The sequence below is a fragment of the Bos indicus x Bos taurus genome, chromosome 3 (assembly GCF_003369695.1).
Source record: "Bos indicus x Bos taurus breed Angus x Brahman F1 hybrid chromosome 3, Bos_hybrid_MaternalHap_v2.0, whole genome shotgun sequence".
Lineage (NCBI taxonomy): Eukaryota > Metazoa > Chordata > Mammalia > Artiodactyla > Bovidae > Bos > Bos indicus x Bos taurus.
Window position 1 is genome coordinate 32254448 of NC_040078.1, and position 18815 is coordinate 32273262.

An 18815-nucleotide genomic window follows, 5' to 3' on the forward strand; every position below is an offset into this window, starting at 1 on the left:
ACCATCTAAAACCAAGTTTACCTGAAAGCAGATCATGTGAGAATAAATTATTTGAAAGTGGAATTTGGAGCAGGAGGAATAGATAGAGGAGTGAAACAGGAAGAAGGAGGGCCAGTACAAAAGTATATTTTTGAGTTGCCCACTAATTGGGACAACTGAATGCTCAATCCCTTGGGACTCTCTTAGGAGTCCTTGAAATGTGTTTTAAGACTATCAGGGAAGAAAGATGGAGACAACATGGTCCCCTGATCCCCAGGAATGACATTAACTCCTCTGAAGTCTAGTTTGTCCATGTTTCAGTAGAAGTCTGTATCTGAGAAGCCCCAGGATGGGAAGAAAGAAGTGCAACACACAGATCTACAACTTCAAAAGATGACTGAGCTTATGCAGAACTGGTTGCTGCCTGAGTTGCTGAAGTAAAGGGTAAAGCAGAGAGAACAGTTTTGAGGAAAAGAAGATATTAGCCTGTCTTATTGGACTTCACCAGAAAGTTTTCAAGTATAAAGTATATGTTCTCAAATATGAATGAACTCAAGGACTGTTGCAGCCACAGCACTATTTGAAAAAACTATTCACTGCAAACCAGTAAACAACAACAATAACAAAAAGTAAATGAAAAAAACCATAGGCAAAAAAACTAGTTCAATATGCAATGCCAGGGGGTGCGGGTGGGGGAGTAATACTTACAAAACTTGTGAAAAAAATTTGGAAAAAAGTGAGCCACAACTTTTATGTTCCACAAGCTAATGATCAAGTATAAAGACAAAAGTCAGGCTTTTTCATACATGCAAAAAAAATGGAAGGCAGCATAAGCCCTTCTCAGCAAAGAAAGCCAAAACAAAGGAAGAGTTCAGTATTAGAGAAGCTGTAGTATAAGTACTGGTGATACGTGAAAGCTTAGTCGCTCAGTCAGTCACGTTTGACTCTTTGTGATCCCATTGACACAGGGATCCCACCAGGCTCCTCTGTTCATGGAATTCTCAGGCAACAATAGTTCAGTGGGTTTCCATGCCCTCCTCCAGGGGATCTTCCCGATCCAAGGACTGAACCGTATCTCCTGTTTTCTCCTGCATTGGTAGGTATATTCTTTACCTGCTAAGTCCCCGGGGGACAACACATTAATTCAAATATGACTTTAGCTGTACTATAAAAAGGTGATGTTAAATTTTTTTGACGGAGCCGTGTCGCTCCTGGTTTCCGAATGATAATAATAACATAAAAATCGGGAGGTGAGAGGTGAGAGCTATTGAAAAAGTTTTAAATTAAATTTTTATTAAAAAAATTATTAAAAAGTTTAAAATTTTTATCTTTCATATGTCTAAAACTGAGTTAAATCAGTAAGTTCAGCTTCCAGTGTGCATTATCTTTTACTTCTAACCTCTTCCCTTTGAGACACACTCAGACAGGTTTGTGTATTCTGTCTACTATCCTTTTACCTTTATCCTCTCTTAAACCTAGTCTACTCAGGCCCAAGGCATGTAATAAACTGACTCTTACTGATGACGTGTGTGTGTGTGTGTGTGTGTTAGTCGATCCATTGTGTCTATATGCTGCCCCATGGACTGTAGCCCACCAGGCTCCTCTATCCTTGGAATTCTCCAGGCAAGAATACTGGAGTCAGCTGCCATTTCTTCCTCTAAGGGATCTTCCCTACCCAGGGATGGAACACAGGTCTCCTGCATTGCAGCCAGATTCTTTACTGTCTGAGCCACCAGGAAAGCACTCTATTGATGAAATTCAGTTCAGTTCAGTTGCTCAGTCATGTCCGACTCTTTGCGACCCCATGAACTGCAGCACTCCAGGCCTCCCTGTCCATCACCAACTGCCGGAGTCTACCCAAACCCATGTCCATTGAGTCGGTAATGCCATCCAACCATCTCATCCTCTGTCGACCCCTTCTTCTCCTGCCCTCAATCTTTCCCAGCATCAGGGTCTTTTCAAATGAGTCAGCTCTTCGCATCAGGTGGCCAAAGTATTGGAGTTTCAGCTTCAACATCAGTCCTTCCAATGAACACTCAGGACTGATCTCCTTTAGGGTAGACTGGTTGGATCTCCTTGCAGTCCAAGGGACTCTCAAGAGTCTTCTCCAACACCACAGTTCAAAAGCATCAATTCTTCAGCACTCAGCTTTCTTTATAGTGCAACTCTCACATCCATACATGATCACTGGAAAAACCATAGCTTTGACTAGATGGACCTTTATTGGCAATGTAATGTCTCTGCTTTTAAATATGCTGTCTAGGTTGGTCATAGCTTTTCTTCTAAGGAGTAAGCGTCTTTTAATTTCATGGCTGCACTCACCATCTGCAGTGATTTTGGAGCCCAAAAAGATAAAATCTGACACTGTTTCCACTGTTTCTCCATCTCTTTCCCATGAAGTGATGGGACCAGATGCCATGATCTTGGTTTTCTGAATGTTGAGTTTTAAGCCAGCTTTTTCACTCCCCTCTTTCACTTTCATCAAGAGGCTCTTTAGTTCCTCTTCACTTTCTGCCATAAGAGTGGTGGCATCTGCATATCTGAGATTATTGATATTTCTCCTGGCAATCTTGATTCCAGCTTGTGCTTCCTCCAACCCAGCGTTTCTCATGAGGTACTCTGCATAGAAGTTAAATAAGCAGGGTGACAATATACAGCCTTGATGCTCTCCTTTTCCTATTTGGAACCTGTCTATTGTTCCATGTCCAGTTCCAAATGTTACTTCCTGACCTGCATACAGGTTTCTCAAGAGGCAGGTCAGGTGATCTGGTATTCCCATCTCTTTCAGAATTTTCCACAGTTTATTGTGATGTTGTTAAATCTAATTGTCAGTTCTCAGACCTCATCTTACTTAAATATCATTTAAATATCCTACTTAAATATCAGTAAAATTTGACACAATTGATCACTTTCTTCTCCTGATACATTTGTTTCCTTGGTTTTCCAGACACCTGACTCTGCTGGTGTTCTACCACACACATCCCTCCTTCTTTGGCCTCTAAACCTACACAATGTTATGTGTCAATGATATCTCAATAAAAAAGAAGTAATAAAAGCATTCAAATTAAAAAGAAATAATTAAAATTATTTGTTTGCAGATGCACAATCTTATATGTAGGAAAACCAATATTTCCACCCAAAATATTCCACGTGCATTCTGTGTGTGAAATCACTTCAGTCATGTCCAACTCCTGCGACCCCATGAGACTGTAGCTGACTCTTACCATGGTCTGTAGTCTGAGAGGCTCCTCTGCTCTTGAAATTCTCCAGGCAAGAATACTGGGGTGGGTAGCCATTACCTTTGCCAGGTTTGAACCTGGGTCTCCTACATTACAAGCAGATTCTTTACCATCTGAGCCACCAGGGAAGTCCAATAGCTTTTTGGCGCTTATCTGCTGGGAGGGCTTGCTAAGCAGCTTCAGTCATGTCTGACTCTTTGCGACCTTATGGACTATAGCTCACCAGGCTCCTCTGTCCATGAGATTCTCCAGGCAAAAATACTGGAATGGGTTACCATGCCCTCCTCCAGGGGATCTTCTTGATCCAAGGATTGAACCTCAGTCTTTTGTCTCCTGCATTAGCAAGTGAATTCTTTGCCACAAGCACCACCTGGGAAGCAAAAATACCCACCCCCACCACACACACACACACACACAAATAGCACTAATAAACCAGTTCAGCAATGTTGCAGGATACAAAATCAATGTACAAAAATCAGTTACATCTCTATACATGAACAATAAACAACATGAGTAAATTAAGAAAACATCCCATTTACAACAGCACCAAAAAGAATAAAGTATTGAGGCATAAACTTAATCCAGGAAGCTAAAGGCTTGTACACTGAAAATTATGAAACATTGCTGAAAGAAAGTAACACAAATAAACACATCTGTGTTCATGAATTAGAAAAATTAATAGTATTAAAATGTCTACACTACCTAAAGCAACCTACAGACTCAATGTAATTCCTATTGAAATCTCAATGGCATTTTTTTTAGAAATAGGAAAAAATACCAAAGATAATTTAGGATTTTGATTCTTTCTCATATTTAGATTGTTTTTTTTCACTTTGGGGAGAAGTTCTCAAATCAAAGAATACCTTGGCAATTCCTTAGAAGTATTTATAAGTTGATATAATCTCATTGATTATATCTTTTTCTCTTACTTTCTCTTATTTGGAATCCAGCCTATGAGAGCCCTTAGTGGGGGGTCCAACTAGAGCAGCCAATATGAGTGCTTATCTAGCCTCCTTGCCAAATAATTATGAGTGTCCACTAGTAGCCCCACTAGTTAAATGAACCAAGAAGTGTTTGAATATTGTTTATCATGTTAAATTTATGGACTAAGAGAAACCCACCTATCCCCTTCTTTCTATGGTTTCCAAGAGCATACCTCATAGTAGGCCCAGAACCTAGACTGCCTGGTAGAGGACCCAGGAGAGCCAGGGCCAGTAGAAGAAGCATGAATTTCGTGGTTGTAAGGGTTACTCAGGATGATGGTGTGTTCATAGACTGGGAATCCAATTATGAGCTTCTTAGCTGGGGCCCATTGTCCTTCCAGTAGTTCTTGGCATAATCCTGCAATCACAGGCAGCTTAGCTTGAGGCCCCACCCAACTGATGTCCTAATAATTAGGTATTAACTAGACTTTTTGGTGGGGTGGCTATGTTATCAAAGGAAGCCTTTTATGATAGAGACATACTATTTCAAAACAGCTATATCAGTAATGCTCTAAAATGCATTGCAAATATTTTATAGCAGGTAAATTTGTACAGCAAGTAAAACCATACCAAAAAGTATGGTTAATACCTAATTACTAGGCTATCAACTGGATAGGGCCTCTAGCTAAGCTTCCTGCCATTGCTGGATTACCTCAAGAACTACTGGAAGGACAATAACATACCAATATATAGGCTTTGGGGCTTCCCTGGTGGCTCAAGACAGTAAAGAAACTGCCCACAATGCAGGATACCTGGGTTTGATCCCTGGATCAGAAAAATCCCCTGGAAAAGGGAATGACTATCCACCCCAGAATTCTTGCCTGGAGAATTCCAAGGACAGAGGAAACTTGTGGGCTTCAGTTCATGGGGTAGCAAAGACTTAGACACAACTGAGCAATTAACACACACACACACAATTTTAGATACAACCTTCACGCCAAAAATATACGACAGAAGGACTTGGTTCATTTAACTAGTGGTTGAAGGTCAGGAAGGGCGGTGGTGAGGAGATACCCCTCGTCCAAGGTAAGGAGCAATGGTTGCGCTTTGCTGGAGCAGCCGTGAAGAGATACCCCGTGCCCAAGGTAAGAGAAACCCAAGTAAGACAGTAGGTGTTACAAGAGGGCATCAGAGGGCAAACACATTGAAACCATACTCACAGAAAACTAGTCAATCTAATCACACTAGGACCACAGCCTTGTCTAACTCAATGAAACTAAGCCATGCCCTTGGGGCAACCCAAGACGGGTGGGTCATGGTGGAGAGATTTGACAGAATGTGGTCCACTGGAGAAGGGAATGGCAAACCACTTCAGTATTCTTGCCTTGAGAACCCCATGAACAGTATGAAAAGGCAAAATGATAGGATACTGAAAGAGAAACTCCCCAGGTCAGTAGGTGCCCAATATGCTGCTGGAGATCAGTGGAGAAATAACTCCAGAAAGAATGAAGGTATGGAGCCAAAACAAAAACAATACCCCGCTGTGGATGTGACTGGTGATAGAAGCAAGGTCCAATGCTGTAAAGAGCAATATTGCATAGGAACCTGGAATGTCAGGTCCATGAATCAAGGCAAATTGGAAGTGGCCAAACAAGAGATGGCAAGAGTTAATGTCGACATTCTAGGAATCAGAGAACTGAAATGGACTGGAATGGGTGAATTTAACTCAGATGACCATTATATCTACTACTGTGGGCAGGAATCCCTCAGAAGAAATGGAGTGGCCATCATGGTCAACAAAAGAGTCCGAAATGCAGTACTTGGATGCAATCTCAAAAACGACAGAATGATCTCTGTTCGTTTCCAAGGCAAACCTTTCAATATCACAGTAATCCAAGTCTATGCCCCAACCAGTAACGCTGAAGAAGCTGAAGTTGAACGGTTCTATGAAGACCTACAAGACCTTTTAGAACTAACACCCAAAAAAGATGTCCTTTTCATTATAGGGGACTGGAATGCAAAAGTAGGAAGTCAAGAAACACCTGGAGTAATAGGCAAATTTGGCCTTGGAATACGGAATGAAGCAACGCAAAGACTAATAGAGTTTTGCCAAGAAAATGCACTGGTCATAACAAACACCCTCTTCCAACAACACAAGAGAAGATTCTATACATGGACATCACCAGATGGTCAACACTGAAATCAGATTAATTATATTCTTTGCAGCCAAAGATGGAGAAGCTCTATACAGTCAACAAAAACAAGACCGGGAGCTGACTGTGGCTCAGACCATGAACTCCTTATTGCCAAATTCAGACTTAAATTGAAAAAAGTAGGGAAAACCACTAGACCATTCAGGTATAACCTAAATCAAATCCCTTACGATTATACAGTGGAAGTGAGAAATAGATTTAAGGGCCTAGATCTAATAGATAGAGTGCCTGATGAACTATGGAATGAGGTTCATGACATTGTACAGGAGACAGGGATCAAGACCATTCCCATAGAAAAGAAATGCAAAAAAGCAAAATGGCTGTCTGGGGAGGCTTTACAAATAGCTGTGAAAAGAAGAGAAGCGAAAAGCAAAGGAGAAAAGGAAAGATATAAACATCTGAATGCAGAGTTCCAAAGAATAGCAAGGAGAGATAAGAAAGCCTTCTTCAGCGATCAATGCAAAGAAATAGAGGACAACAACAGAATGGGAAAGACTAGGGATCTCTTCAAGAAAATCAGAGATACCAAAGGAACATTTCATGCAAAGATGGGCTCGATAAAGGACAGAAATGGTATGGACCTAAAAGAAGCAGAAGATATTAAGAAGAGGTGGCAAGAATACACAGAAGAACTGTACAAAAAAGATCTTCACGACCCAGATAATCACGATGGTGTGATCACTGACCTAGAGTGGGCCTTAGAAAGCATCACTATGAACAAAGCTAGTGGAGGTGATGGAATTCCAGTTGAGCTATTTCAAATCCTGAAAGATGATGCTGTGAAGGTGCTGCACTCAATAAGCCAGCAAATTTGGAAAACTCAGCAGTGGCCACAGGACTGGAAAAGGTCAGTTTTCATTCCAATCCCAAAGGAAGACAATGGCAAAGAATGCTCAAACTACTGCACAATTGCACTCATCTCACACACTAGTAAAGTAATGCTCAAAATTCTCCAAGCCAGGCTTCAGCAATATGTGAACCGTGAACTTCCTGATGTTCAAGCTGGTTTTAGAAAAGGCAGAGGAACCAGAGATCAAATTGCCAACATCCACTGGACCATAGAAAAAGCAAGAGAGTTCCAGAAAAACATCTATTTCTGCTTTATTGACTATGCCAAAGCCTTTGACTATGTGGATCACAATAAACTGTGGAAAATTCTGAAAGAGATGGGAATACCAGACCACCTGATCTGCCTCTTGAGAAACCTGTAGGCAGGTCAGGAAGCAACAGTTAGAACTGGACATGGAACAACAGACTGGTTCCAAATAGGAAAAGGAGTTCGTCAAGGCTGTATATTGTGACCCTGTTTATTTAACTTATATGCAGAGTACATCATGAGAAACGCTGGACTGGAAGAAACACAAGCTGGAATCAAGATTTCCAGGAGAAATATCAATAACCTCAGATATGCAGATGACACCACCCTTATGGCAGAAAGTGAAGAGGAACTCAAAAGCCTCTTGATGAAGGTGAAAGTGGAGAGTGAAAAAGTTGGCTTAAAGCTCAACATTCAGAAAACGAAGATCATGGCATCTGGTCCCACCACTTCATGGGAAATAGATGGAGAAACAGTGGAAACAGTGTCAGACTTTATTTTTTTGGGCTCCAAAATCACTGCAGATGGTGACTGCAGCCATGAAATTAAAAGACACTTACTCCTTGGAAGGAAAGTTATGACCAACCTAGATAGCATATTAAAAAGCAGAGACATTACTTTGCCAACAAAGGTTCATCTAGTCAAGGCTATGGTTTTTCCTGTGGTCATGTATGGATGTGAGAGTTGGACTGTGAAGAAGGCTGAGCGCTGAATAATTGATGCTTTTGAACTGTGGTGTTGGAGAAGACTCTTGAGAGTCCCTTGGACTGTAAGGAGATCCAACCAGTCCATTCTGAAGGAGATCAGCCCTGGGTGTTCTTTGGAAGGAATGATGCTAAAGCTGAAACTCCAGTACTTAGGCCACCTCATGCGAAGAGTTGACTCATTGGAAAAGACTCTGATGCTGGGAGGGATTGGTGGCAGGAGGAGGAGGGGACGACAGAGGATGAGATGGCTGGATGGCATCATTGACTCGATGGACGTGAGTCTCAGTGAACTCCGGGAGTTGGTGATGGACAGGGAGGCCTTGTGTGCTGGGATTCATGGGGTCGCAAAGAGTCAGACACGACTGAGGGACTGATCTGATCTGATCTGAGGCTACTAGTGGACACTCATAGTTATTTGGCAGGGAGGCTAGATAAGCACTCATATTGGCTGCTCTAGTTGGATGCCCCACTAAGTGTTGGTTTTTTTTTTTTTTTTAGTAATTTTTCTGGTATGAGTCATTGGTGAATGATGAATGGCTGAAATTCTGTACAGTGTACATGTGCAAGAACTGGAATGGCATGAAATAGGCAAAGCAGAAAGGGAATAGAAAGAGGGGAAAGGTGGAAGAAACATTCGATAATTTATGAAAAAATGAGTAATCGTGCTTCATTTTCTTTTATTAAAAAAGCACTGGCTGTTTTTTTGTCCCTTATCAATAAAATTGTCAGTACAGGGTAATTAGTTGATGAATTTTTAGTAAATAAGAACTAGTTAATTAATTATAACAGCTTAATTTCCCACTAAGGGCTTCCCAGGTGGCACTAGTAGTAAAGAGCACTACTGCCAATGCAGGAGACATAAGAGACGTGGGTTTAATCCCCGGATTGAGAACATCCTCTGGAGGAGGGCATAGCAACCCACTCCAGTATTCTTGCGTGTAGAATCCCATGGACAGAGGAGCCTGGTGAGCTACAGTCCATAAGGTCACAAAGAGTCGGACATGACTAAAGCTACTTAGCAAGCACTCCCAGCAAATAAGCGCCAAAAAGCTATTGGAGTTCCCTAGTAGCTCGGATGGTAAAGAATCTGCCTGTAATGCAGGAAACCCAGATTCAAACCCTGGAGAAGGTAGTGGCTACCCACCCCAGTATTCTTGCCTAGAGAATTCCAAGGACAGAGGAGCCTCTCGGGCTATAGACCACGTAAACCAAGAGTTGGAAATGACTGAGCAACTGGTGTGCACAGTGCGCGCGCGCGCGCGTGCACACACACACACACACACACACACACACACACACACACACACACTTTAGATATACCCTTCCCACCAGAAATATATGGGAGAAGGGCTAAAGGTTTTTGGTGTTTTTTTTTTTTTTTTTCCCATAATTTTTCTGGCATGATTCATTGGTGAATGACTGAAAGTCTGTACAGCATACATGTCCAAAAGTAGAATAGCAGAAAATAGGCAAAGCAGAAAGGAAACAGGAAGAGGAGAAAGGTGGGAGAAACATTTTATAATTTATGAAAAAATGAGTAATGGACTTCATTTTCTTTGATGAAAAATGCACTGGTTGTTAATCTTGCACTAAATTTATGATCTCTTTTGTCCCTGTATCTCCATGTAATTGATAACATCCCTGGGCTGTATTTGGTCTGTGCAGGGACTCATCACACTGAGGTTGGCATGGCTTCCAGTTGGGTATTTGTAGAGACAGCTGATCTCTCCAGAGTAGCCCTCCCAAGATGAGTGTCTCCTGCGTAAGCGATACCCAGAGAAGTTATGGGGCATGTTATTGCTCACTGGGACAGGTGGGGGAATCTCACAGGCTGACTGGCTGGTGAGGATGACAGCAACTACAGAAGTGGTGATTATCAGCTTGGGCTTGTTGATCTACTTGGCCTCCCATTCAAAAGCTTCACACATTTCCTGTACATGAATAGAAGAAATTCTATAAATTTCAACTCTAAGCTGACTTGCATTACTATTTTTTGAATTACATTAATCTCTCCCATCCTTCAATCTTCAGCATCCTCACCAGAATGGAGTCTCCAGATCCTTCATTTCCAATTGAGATTGTAGGGATTTAGGCTTTCTATAGGGTCTCAGTGATCTTTCATAAGTGACTGATTGTGTGCTTTCCAGTCAAAATTATATGGAACATAGTTCGCCTGCACCAGGACAGTGAAGAGATTATTATTCTAAGGAATACTCCCACAAGAGCCAAGGTGTTTCCAAAGTCCAGCCCATCACACTTGTAGTGGGGCAGGAATTTGGTGACCCAACCAATAGAAAAGTCTGAGTGGTTCTCAAGAGTGGATACCATGGCAGCAAAACCAAGAGAAACACAAAGAAGGCAGAGTAAGACCTTGGTGGAGAAGGCAGAGTAAGACCTTGGTGGTCCCAACACCTTGTAGTAAAATCAAAGAAAGTCATCTTGAAAAATTAATGGAGCAATTCCAAAGCTCCAGTTGCTAAGAGCCAGGAGAATGTTCATTTGTCTATTTCTGAGGGAAAAGAAGCAAAGTGCTGAATCAGAACAAATGGAAAGATTGACTGATCATTTCAACATCAGCTGTTGGAGTAACTGGGAGGCCAGGAGTCTCACACTGCCTCTCATGCTGATTTTCTTTATTCTCATCCTTATTTCCTAAATTGTGAGAGTAGTTGGAGTAGGTGACCTCAAGTTGCTATGTTTCAGTGTCTCTACTGTTCTAATTACTCCTCTTGGAGTGAAGTCCATGACTAAGGACTTCACTAAGGATACAGTGCTTCATCAATGCCAGCTTTGGATGGGTTCTGAGTGGAAGATTGTTTCCATCTGAGTCCACAGGAATATGGACTTTCCTAAATTTTCCTTGGCAATGAAGCTGTGTTTCAATTGACAACCACTTCCTATGAGCCAGTGATTTCCTTTATGTTAGAGTCATCACTGTACTGGAAATATTAAGAATCTGTGTGCTTCTTGTTGGCCTGTTTGGAATTTCTGCCTGCGAGATGCTGTGGAAGGTTTTGTTCAACCTGTTCTTGAAGGTAAAAAGATTTTGACTCACAGTCCTTTCATCATTTTTGTGTCTTTCAGGCCAATGAGAGCTTGGTAGAGATTCACATCCTTTCTTTTGATGGTGTGATTTCATTTTCCACATTCCAGCAAAGGCACAGATCAGATGAGTATGAAGGCAGAGGTGGGGCCAGGCTTGAAGTGCCCCAGACCTGGCAGGTACTTGGCCTAGTTGGTGAAGTACTAGGTCAGCTGGTGGGCAGAACCTACTACCCAGAGGAATAGAGTGGGAAACTCTCACTGAGAAAGCTCCCTGGGGAGTTGCAGATTGCTTTAGAAACCACATATTTCCAAATAACTTTTATGTTTAAATCTGAAGAGGCAAGGGGGAGGATCTGAATGACATCCTTGTGTGTTACAGCAAACCCGTAATTTATAGGCAATTCAGGACTGATGGTATCTCTTAGAGGTATCTCTGTTTCTCCAAGAGGGAATTTTAAACTTTATCATCAATGGTGTTTGCTAAAATGAAACCTTAAAACTGGAAAACTCTGATTTAAATGTACTCTATTTCCCTTACATGCTAATATTAGCAATTACTAATGCTTACTCAGTATGTGCTGTGTTCCAAGCAGTGTTCTGAGTAAATCGTTAATAATTAAATTCACTCACTAACTCTCACTAAAACCCCACGTGGTCGGTACTGTATTTATTCCATTACTCCCATTTTACTTATTTGGAAATGGAAACAGAAAGGATAATAGTGTATGTCTATTTAATACCTGAAGCTATCTCCCTGAGGAGTAATTTCACTCAGGGCAAAAATGAACCATCCAGTAGGAGTTGAGAGTCCTGGCTTCAGGTATAGATCCTGCCGTGATAACTTCATGAACTCCCTATACTTCCAGGGTCAAGTTACCTGACTCATCTTTGCTTTTGTTGTTGTTGTTGTCACTCAGTATGTCTGACTCTGCAACCCCCTGGACTGCAGCACACCAGGCTTCCCTGTCCATCACCATCTCCCAGAGCTTGCTCAAACTCATGTCCATTGAGTCAGTGGTGCCATCCAACCAACTTGTTCTCTGTCATTCCCTTCTCCTCCTGCCTTCAACCTTTCCCAGCATCAGAGTCTTTTCCAATGAGTCAGCTTTTTGCATCAGGTGGCCAAAGTATTGGAGCTTCAGCTTCAGCATCAGTCCTTCCAATGAATATTCAGGGTTGATTTCCTTTAGGATTGACTAGTTTGATCTGCCTGCAGTCCAAGAGACTCTCAAGAGTCTTCTCAAAACACTGCAGTTCCAAAACATCGATTATTCAGCACTCAGCCTTCTTTATGGTTCTACTCTCACATCCATACATGACTAACTGGAAAAAAAAACATAGCTTTGACTCTATGGACTTTTATTGGCAAAGTAATGTCTTTACTTTTTAATCTGCTGTCTAGGTTTGTTATAGCTTTTCTTCCAAGGAGCAAGTGTCTTTTTAAAAAGTTAATTAATTTATTTTAATTGGAGGCTGGTTACTTTATAATATGTGGTGGTTTTTGCCATACAGTCACATGAATCAGCCATGGATGTACATGTGTCCCCCATCCTGAACCCCCTTCCCACCTCCCTCCCCATCCCATCCCTCAGGGTCATCCCAGTGCACCAGCCCTGAGCGCCCTGTCTCGTGCATTGAACCTGGACTGGAAATCTATTTCACATATGATAATATACATGTTTCAATGCTATTCTCTCAAATCATCCCACCCTCGCCTTCTCCCACAGAGTCCAAAAGTCTGTTCTTTACATCTGTGTCTTTTTTGCTGTCTCTCATATAGGGTCATCGTTACCATCTTTCTAAATTCCATATATACGTATTAATGTACTGTATTGGTGTTTTTCTTTCTGACTTACTTCACTCTGTATAATAGGCTCCAGTTTCATCCACCTCATTAGAACTGATTGAAATGCATTCTTTTTAATAGCTGAGAAATATTCCGTTGTGTATGTATACCACAGCTTTCTTATCCATTCATCTGCCAATGAACATCTAGTTTGCTTCAATGTCCTGGCTATTGTAAACAGTGCTGCAATGAACATTTGGATACATGTGTCTCTTTCAACTCTGGTTTCCTCGGTGTGTATGCCCAGCGGTGGGATTGCTGGGTTATATGGGAGTTCTATCTCCAGTTTTTTAAGGAATCCCCACTGTTCAGAGAAGGAAATGGCAACCCACTCCAGTATTCTTGCCTGGAGAATCCCAGGGACAGAGGAGCCTAATGGGCTGCCGTCTATGGGGTTGCACAGAGTCGGACACAACTGACGTGACTTAGCAGCCACACTGTTCTCCATAGTGGCTGTACTAGTTTGCATTCCCATCAACAGTGTAAGAGGGTTCCCTTTTCTCCACACCCTCTCCAGTATTTACTGTTTGTAGACTTTTTGATAGCAGCCATTCTGACCAGTGTGAGATGGTACCTCATTGTTTTGATTTGCATTTCTCTGATAATGAGTGATGTTGAGCATCTTTTCATGTGTTTGTTAGCCATCTGTATGTCTTTGGAGAAATGTCTGTTCAGTTCTTTGGCCCATTTATTGATTGGGTTTATTTTTCTGGTATTGAGCTGCATGAGCTGCTTGTATATTTTTTATATTAATTCTTTGTCAGTTGCTTCATTTGCTATTATTTTCTCCCATTCTGAAGGCTGTCTTTTCACCTTGCTTATAGTTTCCTTCATTGTGCAAAAGCTTTTAAGTTTAATTAGGTCCCATTTGTTTATTTTTGCTTTTATTTTCATTACTCTGGGAGGTGGGTCATAGAGGATCCTGCTGTGATTTATGTCAAAGAGTGTTTTGCCTATGTTTTCCTCTAGGAGTTTTATAGTTTCTGGTCTTACATATAGATTCTTAATCCATTTTGAGTTTATTTTTGTGTATGATGTTAGAAAGTGTTCTAGTTTCATTCTTTTACAAGTGGTTGACCAGTTTTCCCAGCACCACTTGTCAAAGAGACTGTCTTTCCTCCATTGTATATTCTTGCCTCCTTTGTCAAAGATAAGGCATCCATAGCTGTGTGCATTTATCTCTGGGCTTTCTAGTTTGTTCCATTGATCTATATTTCTGTCTTTGTGCCAGTACCATACTGTCTTGATGACTGTAGCTTTGTAGTATAGTCTGAAGTCAGGCAGATCGATTCCTCCAGGAGGAACAAGTGTCTTTTAATTGCATAGCTGCAGTCACTGTCCTCAGTGATTTTGGAACCCAAAAAAATAAAGTCTGCCACTGTTTCCATTTTTCCCCATTTATTTGTCATGAAGTGATGGGACTGTATGCCATGATCTTCATTTTTTGAACGTTGAATTTTAAGCCAGCTTTTTCACTCTCCTCTTTCACCTTCATCAAGAGGCTCTTTATTTCCTTTTCACTTTCTGCCATTAGGGTGGTGTCATCTGCATATATCAGGTTATTGATATTTCTCCCGGCAATCTTGATTCCAGCTTGTGGTTCATCCAGCCTGGCATTTCACATGATGTACTCTGCATAGAAGTTAAATTAGCAGGGTGACAATATACGGCCTTGATGTACTCCTTTCCCAATTTTGAACCAGTCTGTTGTTCCATGTCCAGTACTAACTGCTGCTTCTTGACCTGCATACAGGTTTTTCAGGAGGCAAGTAAGGTGTTCTGGTATTCCCATCTCTTAAAGAACTTTTCACAGTTTGTTGTGATCTACACAATTAAGCAGAGATAGATATTTTTCTGGAATTTTCTTTCTTTTTCTATGATCCTACAGATGTTGGCAATTTGATCTGGTTCCTCTGTCTTTTCTAAATTCAGTTTGTACATCTAGAAGTTCTCAGTTCATGTACTGTTGAAGCCTAGCTTGGAGGAGTTTCAGCATGACCTTGCTAGTATGTAAAATGAGCGCAATTGTGTGGTAGTTTGAACATTGTTTGGCATTGTCCTTCTTTGCAAATGGAATGAAAAGTGACCTTTTCCATTCCTGAGGCCACTGCTGAGTTTTCCATATTTGCTGGCATATCAAGTGCAGCACTTTCATAGCATCATCTTTTAGAATTTGAAATAGTTCAGTTGGAATTCCACCACCTCCACCAGCTTTGTTTGTAGTTATGCTTTCTAAGGTCCACTTGACTTCACATTCTAGGATGTCTGGCTTTAGGTGAGTGATAACACCATCACGGTTATCTGGGTCATTAAGATCTTTTTTGCATAGTTCTTCTGTGTGTTCTTGCCACCTCTTCTTAATATCTTCTGCTTCCCTTAGGTCCATACCATTTCTGTCCTTTATTGTGCCCATCTTTGCATGAAATGTTCCCTTGGTATCTCTAATTTTCTTTAACAGATCTCTAGTCTTTCCCATTCTATTGTTTTTCTCTATTTCCTTGCATTGATCAATTAGGAAGATTTTCTTATCTCTTCCTACTATTCTTTGGAACTCTGCATTCAGATGTCTATATCTTTCCTTTTCTTCTTTTCCTTTTACTTCTCTTCTTTTCTCAACTATTTGTAAGGCCTCCTCAGACAACTATTTTGCCTTGTTGCATTTCATTTTCATGGGGATGGTTTTGATCACTGCCTCCCATACAATGTTATGAATCTCTGTCCGTAATTCTTCAGGCACTCTGTTTATCAGAGCTAATCCCTTGGATCTATTTGTCACTTTCACCATATAATCGTAAGGGATTTGATTGAGGTCATATCTGAGTGGCCTAGTGGTTTTCCCTACTTTCTTCAGTTTAAGTCGGAATTTTGCAATAAGGAGAAAGCCCTTACAGGGCTATTAATGTTCTTTCATTCTGGCCTTTTTTCATCAGTAAAGCCAGCCTATGATTCTAAAGCAGGAGTATGATTTTAGAGCAGGTGCGGTCTCTCAAAGGACTGTAAGGACTAGGACTACAGTGGAAATGAGGGTAGGGTGAGGGAGGAGGGCGAAATGCAGGTACAACCCTTAATCCAAGTACAGGGTATAATGGATGAGAACACATCCTGGACTTGGAATTTAGGAGAAGTCTAGTGCAGCCTCTACCACTAACACTGAGGGGCTTGAGAAAGTCACTTAATCCTCCGGCTTCCTAGCTCATGCATTTGTAGCAAACAATCTCACTGGTCCTTCTCAGAAGGAATGACAACCCACTCCAGTATTCTTGCCTGGAGAATTCCATGGACAGAGAGTCTGGTGGGATAAAATCCATGTGGTTGCAAAGAATGGACATGACTGAAGCAACTAATATTCCCAGAAGCAGATTAACATGCTTCACTCTGTCTCCCTTTCCCCTGTGCCTTCACTCCTGATACTAGAATATCTAACAGTGCTTTTGAGTGGGACAAATGTCCAGATTCTCAAATTTCTTATGTACTTACCACTAGAAAGTGGTAAGTAAATGCCTGAAAATGAAGTTTATAATCTGAAGATTTTCCTTCTTTGCTTCCCCTTTTTCACAATTGTTGTTCTTCTCAATGGAGAAAGAAAACAATATAAAGCATATGGGTCACAAACATTATAGGTTTAGCTCTTTCTCTTCAATTAGGCAGCCAGTAAGAAGATGCAGAGATGCAAATCTTTGTGAGACACTGATGGGGGTCTTTGGTCTTGAGGTTGAGCCCAGTGACCATGTCAAAAGTGTCAAAGGAATTTCAAAGGCAAAATTCAAGACAAAGAGGGCATCCCACCTATCCAGCAGCTTCCAATTTCCATGGGCAAACAGCTGAAGGGTTTCAGTACTCACTCAGACTACAATATCCAGAAAAAATTCATTCGGAACTTGTTCCTTCACCTACGAGGTGGCATTACTTCCACTAATTAGACCAGAAATATCACTTTGACAAGGTAATCTGTCCCAAGGGCTTTGCTCACCTGCACCCCTACCCTGCCAAATCTTACAAGCTGTACCAACAACCTGCCCCTCAAGAAGAAGGTCCATTACAGCCCCTCCTGCTCTGTAGGGTGGTATTCCCTTAGCCTTGGGTCTCAATAAAGTTTCCTTTAAGTTGACTGGAGCAGCAAAAAAAGGATTTCAGATTTAAACTATAACTTAACTATGGGGCTTCCCTGGTGATGCTAGTGGTAAAGAACCCACCTGCCAATGCAGGACACCTAAGACACGTGCATTTGAACCCTGGGTTGGGAAGATCCCCTGGAGGAGGGCATGGCAACCCACTCCGGTATTCTTGACTGGAGAATCCCATGGACAGAGGATCCTGGCGGGCTACAGTCCATAGGGTTACAAAGAGTTGGACATGACTGAAGCGACTTAGCAAGCCACATGCAAACCTTAACTATATCAGTAATCACAGTGAATGTAAATGGGCTAAATACTCTAGGCATAAGTCAAAGATTTCTCATTTATTTTCTTGTTTTAAAACTGCTTAAAAGTATGCTGCTTATGAGACACATACCACAAATAAACAGCAAGACTGAAGTATAAGGATGGGAAAAATATACAACATAAACACTAGCCAAAGGAAGTTGGTGTAGCTATATTGATATCAGAAAGAGTAGGCCACCGCTGCCGCCGCCGCCGGGAGCACCGCGCGCCTCGGGCTCCGCGCGCCGCCAGCTCCCGGCCCTAAAAAAAAAAAAAAAAAAAGAAAGAGTAGACTTTAAGATAATAAGTAGTCTTTGAGAATAAAGAAGGACATTTTATAATAATTATGAATTATTATATAATATTAATTAGTATAATAATAAATATTAGATCAATTATTATAATAATTGATCCAACAAGGATATCAAAATTGAAAATCTCTATCATATATAAACTGACAAAACTGAAAGGAGAAATTGACAGTTCACAATTACACTGTGAGCTGTTAAAGTATCTCTCCACTTTAAAGTATCTCTCCACTTTAACAGAACATAGAAAAGTCAGTAACTGTCTAGATATGAATGGATTATTAATAAATTTGACCTAATTTGCATACATACATCACTGTATCCACAGTTGCACAATCATGCTTTTCAAGTGTACAAGAAGGAATAAGGAGTGTAGGGATACTTGTTTCCAGAGAGTTCCATCACTTAAAGTACATCCAAAGAGGAAATACTCTGATAGAGAGACAGAATCTAACAGGTGGCACTCATAGATGTGTACATAGATATCTGAGATTGTTGCCAAAAGAATGAGCATATGGGAAGCCAGGTAAGAGGTATTAAAAGAAGGCATTCTTCCAGTAAAAGATTAGTCACAGGTTGGAAGAAATAAAGGGAGGAGGTGCAGTTCCCAACCCTTATAACCTTGTAGAGAGATACTGTACTCACAGTGAAAATCATCAGCCTATACCTGTATCAAACTATTCATTAATGATCATTTATTTATTTAATAATGACCTAACGAATGCCTATATTGTGCCAGGTACCATGAGAATGCTCAGTTATATAAGTAAACAAGACATAGGGCTCACTGTCACTGGTACAGATAGGTAAATAAGTGGGAAATTATGATCTGGTGAATTAAGTTCTATAAGAAAAATTGGTCTGGATTTAATTGGGTCCAACTATTAGAGCCAAATAAAAGGGAGCCCAGCTTGAGGAGTGGGCAGCTCTGCATCTGGAGTTAAGGATTCCAAAGGGAAGGGACAGAGGTAGATAGAGGGAATCAATAAAATGTATTTGGATAAGATCATCTTGAGAATATCCTGCATTTAGTACTGA